Raw genomic sequence first — 9,794 nt, forward strand, 5'->3', positions numbered from 1 at the left:
CTCAAACAGCTTCATACTCCAGGCTGTTAGGATCCTGAACTCGCTTCCCTGTTCTGCGTAGCGTCCTGTACTTTTACTGTCTGTATGCACACTGGCTCTTATTTGTTGTGTTATCTGTTTATTTATTGTTTATTATTACTCTTATTATTTATTGTTTGTGCCTTCTTGTTTTTTATATTGTGTCGTTTACTTGTATGTCTATCGTGTAATATGTCTTGTCACCGTGGGATAGAGAAAACGTAATTTCGATCTCTTTGTGTGTCTCGGCATGTGAAGACGTTGACAATAAAGCAGACTTTGACTTTGACTTTTTGACTTTGATTCCTATTTCCCTATGGTCAAATCGTCAATAACAGCATTTGTTTGGTCAAGAAAAACCTGAAAAAGCTATTGGCCATGAAAATGCATGATCCAGGTCCCTGAAAGTTGGTGAAAAATAACATTTCCATAAAGTTTTTGAAAAGTCATGAATTATTGCTGAACTAGCAGTAAGTGTGCATGTGCGTGAAAGTGTGCCTTAACTTTGTGAGGGTAGCATGACTAACATGGTCAAACACCTCTAGAGACATTGTGTTCTCTACATGTAAATTTAAGGTATTTCATACAGTTTGTTCAATGTTATCTGACACTTCAGATATGAATGAAAGGCAGAATTTGTGTTTTTAGTTGTTCACATCTGCCTGAGTGGATTATGTTTGGTTGTTTTGTCATTTAAAAAATAAAGACAATTGGGACAATGAAATTTGTTTTATAACAGTGTGTATTTGCATGAAATTTTTGTAGTTAAAAAATGTCCGAAAAAACTATTGGCCCCCGGGCCCCTTCACTTTATCAAATCTGGCCCTCCTTGCAAAATGTTTGGACACCCCTGATATAAAGTGAAACAGGTCTATCGCAGATCAACGTTGTGAAGTGGGCACTTGAACACCACCTTACCCGATTGTCCCTGTCTCCCTAATCCTCCCGTAGCGGTAGTATAAAAAAATTACAACTAATAATAATAATAATAATATTAATAATAATAATAATGCAATTATAATGATTATTTTTTAACAAATTAGTTTCTACTGTGATTCATAAAGTTATATGCAGGGTTTTTTATTAGTAGGGATCAGTTTATTTGCGCATTGATTTGCTTGCAACTCATGTACGGTTGTATTGCAATTTGTAGTGTTGAATGATGTAAAAGGTTGAGAAAGAGACACTTCAGCAGTCCACATTATGGATTGATATGAGAGGTGACAGGCATCAAGGTTCAAGCAACAGCAAGAACAGGTCCTAGAAGTCCTTCCAAATGTTTTTATTAGGCAAATACGTGTGCTACCCTGAACAGTGCGACTTTTCGACAAATGAAATTTTAAAATCAGTACTATATGATTAACTTTTATCTACCCACGACTTGCCTGGTACTTCGGTAACGCTACAATACAGTTATATAGGTCTGTGGAATAATTGGAACCGCAATTGACGATGAATCCGACGTTAACGCCGCATGTACTTGCGGAGTCAGCTGCGGCGTTTTGTTTAAGTGACACAAAGGACGAAGATTTCGATGGATTTAATGATTTGGAGTGACATGGATGGTTCGATAAAATTGTTATTTATTTTATAGTTATTTGATATATAGTTTATATTTAGTTATATTGGCCTGTGGAATATTTTATTTGTAATATTTGAGTATTCTGAAAAAAAGAAAAGAAAAAAAGAAAGAAAATGTAAGGAATAAAAGTGAGCTCATGATCTAAAATAACATCCTATGGTGATAACCTCCAAGTTCCTCCCTCAAGGCAGATAACTAAAACGTCAGTCTTGTCCTAGTTAAGATGGAGACATTCCTCAAATACTGACTACCGTTTTTTTCCGTGTATAGTGCGCAAAATTTAACGAATTTATTGTCCTAAAATCTGGGGTGCGCATTATACATGGGTACAAAAAAATTAAAATTTTTTTTTTTTTTTTTTTTAGAAAACAAAACCAACAACAGGACTGACCGACAAAGTCGTGGAACAAAAAGACAGGGTGACATTACCAAAGACAGGAACAGAAAGCACAGTAACACATGCAATGATCCGACGGTGAGCGAGGGGCAGACAGGACTTAAATACAAAACACGTTACATCGATTGAGGTGACACAGGAAGAGAGGGGCGACGCGAACAGAAACTATGGCAACCTAGACACATAGCAAAACTGGGGACGAGACGTGACAAATGTCCCTCGAAATGAAACTTGAAATCACCAAGTTTTGGTTTCCAAGGGTGTTTTCATTCCTCTTCAACGTCTCTCCCATACAGAGCCGCGTTTTTCACGTCCGCACGCCTCTTTCCCGTGCGCGCACGGAGCGCGGTGGTGCGTTTATGGGCAGTCGGAGAAATCAACGCCAACAAAAAAAAATTACATCCAGCCTAGTTAAGACCATACCAAAGACTATAAAAATGGGACCCATTGCCTCCCTGCGTGTGTGACGATCATTGGGACTTAAAAAAAAAAAAAAAAAAAAAAATTCATAAAAAAAAATTCATAAAAATTGGGTGCGTATTATACATGGGTACAGGCTTTTTTCCAGCATCAGCATGCCATTTTTAGGGTGCGTATTATACATGGGGGCGCACTATACACGGAAAAAAACGGTAAATTACAATTCAAAAGGACATTGGACTGGTGCCATCAGAAGACATGGAGATGCGCAGCTGCCCTAATATGAAATTAAAAAGTCACACTAAAATAAACTTAATCACACACTACTTCTGTCTTCTGTCTGAACGAGTGTCTTAGTCATTACATTTCCAAAGTGCCTAAACATGTGTCTCATAGTTCAACAATTTCTAAAGGCTTAACAGATTCATAGAGCCAACCACAGGATTTAAAATGATCATTCATGGAAAGAAGACACTGTCTTATTTTAGATAAGCACGGTTGGGTCTGTATGTGTTGCTTAAAATAAACAACCTTTCTTTTAATCCACTGTGCCTGCACTGATATGTTCAGAGACTCTCAAAGTTTAAGAATAGACATACATGGATTTAATCTCTCATCAATGTGATAGTTTCCTGTCATGAATGAATCCCCCGTGCTAAATAGATCCCTTTGAAATTAGGTCATCTTAAATAGCCGTTGATTGCATGAAATGAGCTCTCATATTCCTCACATGGAGTTGAGGAACTGTAAACTGTTAGGGTTTGCAGAATATCTTCATCGTATGATTATGTTGGAATGTAACCTGTAATAATTTAACTAGCTTGTCCTGTCTAGACAAAAGTAGTTGACCAAAGTGCTAAGATCTTTTCAACTGATTGACTAGACGCAGAGGAAGCAATCAAAGTTGCTTTGTTTACAGAAAGTCGTAAAAGGCCCCCTGCTATGCTTTGATCAGCAGGGGAGCGTCTTCACCCTATCCTGTGTGTTCCCACACCCCCATTTTCAACCCCACTCTGTTTCTCTCAATAAATATGCACCTGAAAAGGCCTGAGTTTGTAAAGTGTTAAACACAGTTTGAAGTAGTTGCGTACAAGTTATCCTATATTTACTCAATGTTTGTTTAAGGAACTGCATACCAGTTACCTTACATTTACTTAACATTTGTTTTAGTGTTTAGGACAAGTTACTTATTGTTATTGTGTATTAATTTACTAAGTAGATAAAGTCTAGCCAAGGTTTAGTTGCATTGTTCCACAGGAAAGTGGCAATTCAAGTTATCTGATCACACTCGAGGACGGGTCAGCCAACCATGAGAGAATAACAGCTGGTTGAGGAAGGAGGACAGATTCTGCGGGGGTCACGGGCCGACAATGAAGTGCTAATTCACACCACACTACATTCCTTAGCTAATCAACGTTGCTACAGACACAATCTTCCCTCCCTCTGTAACCAGGGCAACCAAAACAGTGAAAAAAGGAGCAGAAGAAACATCTCAAATAACTAATGCAAAGGTTGCAGAAAAGGTGCTGTTTTTTTGCTGTTTTCCGGACGTGCTGCTGTCCTTTCGGTGGCGGATCCAGGTCCCAAGAAGGAGGGGGACGGAGCCTGCGTGGACTGGACCCTATAAATTGGTGGAGCGCATCTCACGTGCCGTCCAGCTGGCCGGCAAAGGAGATACGTGGTATCATCTGTCCCAGTGCGCCCCAGTGAAGGGTTCCTGCAAGGAACCAGATCCGCCATCAACAGCATCCTCGCCCCCAGTACAAAAAGAGGCAGAATAATCCTCTTCCCCCTTGGTGGCCAGGTAGTCCACCCTGATCCACTGAAGACAACGACCACGCAGCAGATATTTCCAAGTTCTCCCCGGACGAAGCAGATCTGCGAAGGGGGTGAGAATCGTGCTCACCCTCCACCAGTAGGCGTGCCAAGCCCCCAACGGCTGAACAATCACGAGCAATTTTTATCTTGATTGATAACATTCTGGTCGCCTAAGGCAGAGGGACCGTGTAACTCTTTTCCTGCATTGAATCTGGCCGCAGGTTTTTAAGTTACACACATACTTTGGACTGGAGTATTGAGGGAAAACCTCATCTTCACTGGAAGTTATTGCTTTCATTGTATTTTCTTACTTATGTTTGACTGATCGGGGTTGACATAATCATATGATAAAACAGGAGGGATATGTTAGGGTTTGCAGAATATCTTCATCGTATGATTATGTTGGAATGTAACCTGTAATAATTTAACTAGCTTGTCCTGTCTAGACAAAAGTAGTTGACCAAAGTGCTAAGATCTTTTCAACTGATTGACTAGACGCAGAGCAAGCAATCAAAGTTGTTTTGTTTACAGAAAGTCGTAAAAGGCCCGCTGCTATGCTTTGATCAGCAGGGGAGCGTCTTCACCCTATCCTGTGTGTTCCCACACCCCCACTTTCAACCCCACTCTGTTTCTCTCAATAAATATGCACCTGAAAAGGCCTGAGTCAGACTTCATTTGACCATCGCTGTAGGCACAGCGACGAGTGAACCCTCCGCCTGCAGGTGTCTAAAACGACTAACTTGTCTCCAGTGTGGTTCTTGCAAAATAAGTTAGAGTGAGCACCACCCTAACATAAACAGTTGGGACTAGGGGTGTAAATCGCGGGTTTTGTCACGATACAATATAATATCGATATAAAGAACTACGATACGATATTTGCCGATATCTTAAAGCCTGCTGCGATTCATTCACGATATATCGCGATATAGTGCTCTACGATCGATTTTTTTTTTTTTAAATAAAAAATATAGAACAATATCCTAATTTATAACAATTCATACGCAAAATCAACAAGGTACTGCAAACTCTTTATTTAGGAAATTACAAGGGTATTGTAGTATACAAATTGCTTACTTTAACACTGAACTTTGATGTCGTGTTTTTCCTTTAAATGTGCGGCTCCCTGAATATTTGATCACCGCATGGCAGGATTTACAAACTGCACGTGTCTTGTCCGTTGAGCCATCTTTTCTTTGGAATCCAAAGTGCTTCCAAACGAATGACTTGAAGCCTAAAGGGGAGGTGATTTCCTCGTCTTTTTGGACACTAGCCATAGCACCAGCCCAGGAGCCGCGTACTAGTTGTCCCCTCCCCTTTCACGTGCGTGCTCTGCTCACAACACAACAACGCCGGGCGCACTGCTCCCGGAAAGAAAAAGCAAGCAACAATGAACTGGATTTCAAAATAAAGTCCCGTCTAATGTCCGAGGTCAAACACGGCGATATAAATCGATGTTTACCTTTAGCATCGATGCCAATAAATCGTAGAGCATTATATCGATTAATCGATGTGTATCGATGTATCGTTACACCCCTAGTTGGGACTGTATACTGAGTAAAAAAAAAACAAAATACATCCATAATTCTCCAAGTCACAACCAAGTAACCTATTTTCCGGACTATAAGGCGCACCTAAAAACCTAAAATCTTCTCAAAAGCCGACAGTGCGCCTTATAGTCCAGTGCGCCTTATATATGGACTAAATTCCTAAATTCAAACTGGCCCAAAGCATTGTCATGAAATCAAGCATAAGTGGCCTGCTGAAGACTATGAATCATGAATCAAAAAGACTATGGATCATTATTTTGTGATTATAAAGTCATTTGTTGCATCAGAAGTAGGGGTGTAAATCGCGGGTTTTGTCACGATACGATATAATATCGATACAAAGAACTACAATACGATATTTGCCGATATCTTAAAGCCTGCTGCGATTCATTCACGATATATCGCGATATAGTGCTCTACGATCGATTATTTTTTTTTTTAATAAGAAATATAGAACAATATCCTGATTTATAACAATTTTTTTTTTTAAATAAAAAATATAGAACATTATCCTGATTTATAACAATTCATACGCAAAATCAACAAGGTACTGCAAACTCTTTATTTAGAAAATTACAAGAGTATTGCAGTATACAAAGTGCTTATTTTAACACTGAACTTTGATGTCGTGTTTTTTCTTTAAATGTGCGGCGAGATTTGTGCTCCCTGAATATTTGATCACCGCATGGCAGGATTTACAAACTGCACGTGTCTTGTCGGTTGAGCCATCTTTTCTTTGGAATCCAAAGTGCTTCCAAACGAATGACTTGAAGCCTAAAAGGGAGCAAATTTCCTCGTCTTTTTAGACACTAGCCATAGCACCAGCCCAGGAGCCGCGTACTAGTTGTCGACTCCCCTTTCACGTGCCTGCTCTGCTCACAACACAACAACGCCGGGCGCACTGCTCCCGGAAAGAGGAAGCAAGCAACAATGAACTGGATTTCAAAATAAAGTCGCGTCTAATGTCCGAGGTCAAACACGGCGATATAAATCAATGTTTACGTTTAGCATCGATGCCGATTAATCGTAGAGCATTATATCGATTAATCGCTGTGTATCGATATATCGTTACACCCCTAATCTGAAGTTGAAATAAAAAAGATAAAATGGAGAATGATTTGATTTGGATTAAAAATCTGACATGATGCATTAATAGTGCGCCTTATAGTCCGGTGCACCTTATATAAGGATTAAGTTTTAAAATGGGTCATTCATTGAAGGTGCGCCTTATAGTCCGGAAAATACGGTACTTGTGATATTACAAACACTAAATGTTGCTTTGAATTTTAATAATAAACCAAGCTAATGGCTATGACTGAAAAAGCACAGCTCTCTTGATCACTGCCACTCGCAGTGAGTTGACTAATGACTTCAACACATTTTTATTTTAGACCGAAGGTTAGTAACTAGGGGTGTAAATCGCGGGTTTTGTCACGATACGATATAATATCGATACAAAGAACTACGATACGATATTTGCCGATATCTTAAAGCCTGCTGCGATTCATTCACGATATATCGCGATATAGTGCTTTACGATCAATTTTTTTTTTTAAATAAAAAATATAGAACATTATCCTGATTTATAACAATTCATACGCAAAATCAACAAGGTACTGCAAACTCTTTATTTAGGAAATTACATGAGTATTGCAGTATACAAAGTGCTTATTTTAACACTGAACTTTGATGTCGTGTTTTTTCTTTAAATGTGCGGCGAGATTTGTGCTCCCTGAATATTTGATCACCGCATGGCAGGATTTACAAACTGCACGTGTCTTGTCGGTTGAGCCATCTTTTCTTTGGAATCCAAAGTGCTTCCAAACGAATGACTTGAAGCCTAAAGAGGAGCAAATTTCCTCGTCTTTTTGGACACTAGCCATAGCACCAGCCCAGGAGCAGCGTACTAGTTGTCGACTCCCCTTTCACGTGCCTGCTCTGCTCACAACACAACAACGCACTGCTCCCGGAAAGAGGAAGCAAGCAACAATGAACTGGATTTCAAAATAAAGTTGCGTCTAATGTCCGAGGTCAAACACGGCGATATAAATCAATGTTTATGTTTAGCATCGATGCCAATAAATCGTAGAGGATTATATCGATTAATCGATGTGTATCGATGTATCGTTACACCCCTATTAGTAACCTCTAACATCGTAACAGCTGACCTAAGAATTGGTAGATTGTGGTTTCTGCTATTATGTGTATGCCTTTTTGCGAAATACCACACCAATGATAGTCAACTCAACAGTCATTTAGCAATAATAATTTTAGTACAGATTAATGTAAATTTGGGTCTGATTGTTAAAATGTGATTTTGTTGTTGGTCAGCGCAAGGGCAGCTCTATTCTTATGGTATACAGGACCTTTGGCCACACACAATATTCTGAAAAATTATTTGTCACTAACTGGTTTTTGTTTGAGGACCCAAGTGCAGGAAATAATAAATGGAGTAATCTCCAAAAACAATTTATTTTTAAGTGAACATAACACCAAACAGAAAACAAGATTTAAAGTAACAAAATGACACTGGGAACATAATAGCACTACTCCCTCAGCAGGGTTCTTGGTGCATGGGAGTTTGTCCAACCAGTCTACATGTACTTTGTGGACTTTAAAAAGGCCTTCGACCGTGTCTCTCGGGGAGTTCTCTGGGGGGTGCTTCGGGAGGACGACGTATCGAACCCACTAATCAGGGCGGTCCGGTCTCTGTATCACTGATGCCAGACTTTGGTCTGCATTACTGGCAGTAAGTTGGATTTGTTTCCAGTGAGGGTAGGACTCCGCCAAGGCTGACCTTTGTCTCCGATTCTGTTCATAACGTTTATGTAAGAGTTATTTCCTCAATATAAATACAGCAAATATTGACCAGAATAAACTAAACATGCAGGGAGCACTAGAAACACACACGCGACCCATCTCGTGCTCCCTGCACGTTTAGTTTATTGTGGTCATTGATTAAGAATTTTAAATGTTTCTATCTTTCCAGAACTCACTTACCTCTGTCAGTGAACCAGTGTTTCTTAACCTAGGTTCGATCGAACCCTAGGGGTTCGGTGAGTCGGTCTTAGGGGTTCGACAGAGCCTCCACTGAGGAGGTCCGAACAAACCTGATTTATCGTGTAAATTCTGATTAGCCAGTATGTAATTTGTTGTGAGTTCATGTGTTGGTTTTGTTTTTTGAAGAAGGCGATGTTCATGCACAGCTCATTTTGTGCACCAGTAAAAAACATCTATGTCTTGAATTTAAAAAATAAAACTTTTTCACTAATGAGGGGTTTAGTGAATCCGCATATGAAACTGGTAGGGTTCGGTACCTCCAGCAAGGTTAAGAACCACTGCAGTAAACAGTTTCTGCCAGTGATGAGTGTATTTCTTCATGAATGAGCTAAAGGTAAAGTTGGCAGAACAACTGCACGTGAAGCTAGAGAGGACACGATCGGGGGAAAAAATACCGGAAAGCTTGATGCAACAAGCTGTAATAAACACGACCTAATGGCCTGATGCCCTCTAGTGGTCAGATGAAACCTCTACAATGTGGAGTCTACATTAACTGGTGGTTCGCTTCACTGGTTCTTTTATCTCAAACAATTTTTTTTAGATTCAAGATTCAAGAGTTTTTATTCACCATGTTTGAGCGTGCCAAACAAGGAATTTGACTTCGGTAAAACACAAACTCTGTTCAACATTTAGGTGACTAACAACACTCAGGACATGTGAAAAATGGCAAAAACAGTGTAGACAAATTCAAAAAGGTGTGAAGAGCAGGATGTTATTGAACAGTAATGACTCTGAGACTCTAAGAGTGGTGTGAGTTCATCAGAGCAACAGCCTGGGGGAAGAAGCTGTCTCTGTGTCTGCTGGTTTTGGCGTACTGAGCTCTATAACGCCGTCCGGAGGGGAGTAGTTCAAACAGACTGCAACCTGGGTGAGAAGGGTCCGTAGAGATGTTCCTTGCACGTTTCCTGGTCCTGGACAGGTACAAGTCTTGGATAGATGGGAGGTTGATTTC

This window comes from Syngnathus typhle, linkage group LG7 (assembly GCF_033458585.1).
Source record: "Syngnathus typhle isolate RoL2023-S1 ecotype Sweden linkage group LG7, RoL_Styp_1.0, whole genome shotgun sequence".
In the NCBI taxonomy this organism is placed as follows: domain Eukaryota; kingdom Metazoa; phylum Chordata; class Actinopteri; order Syngnathiformes; family Syngnathidae; genus Syngnathus; species Syngnathus typhle.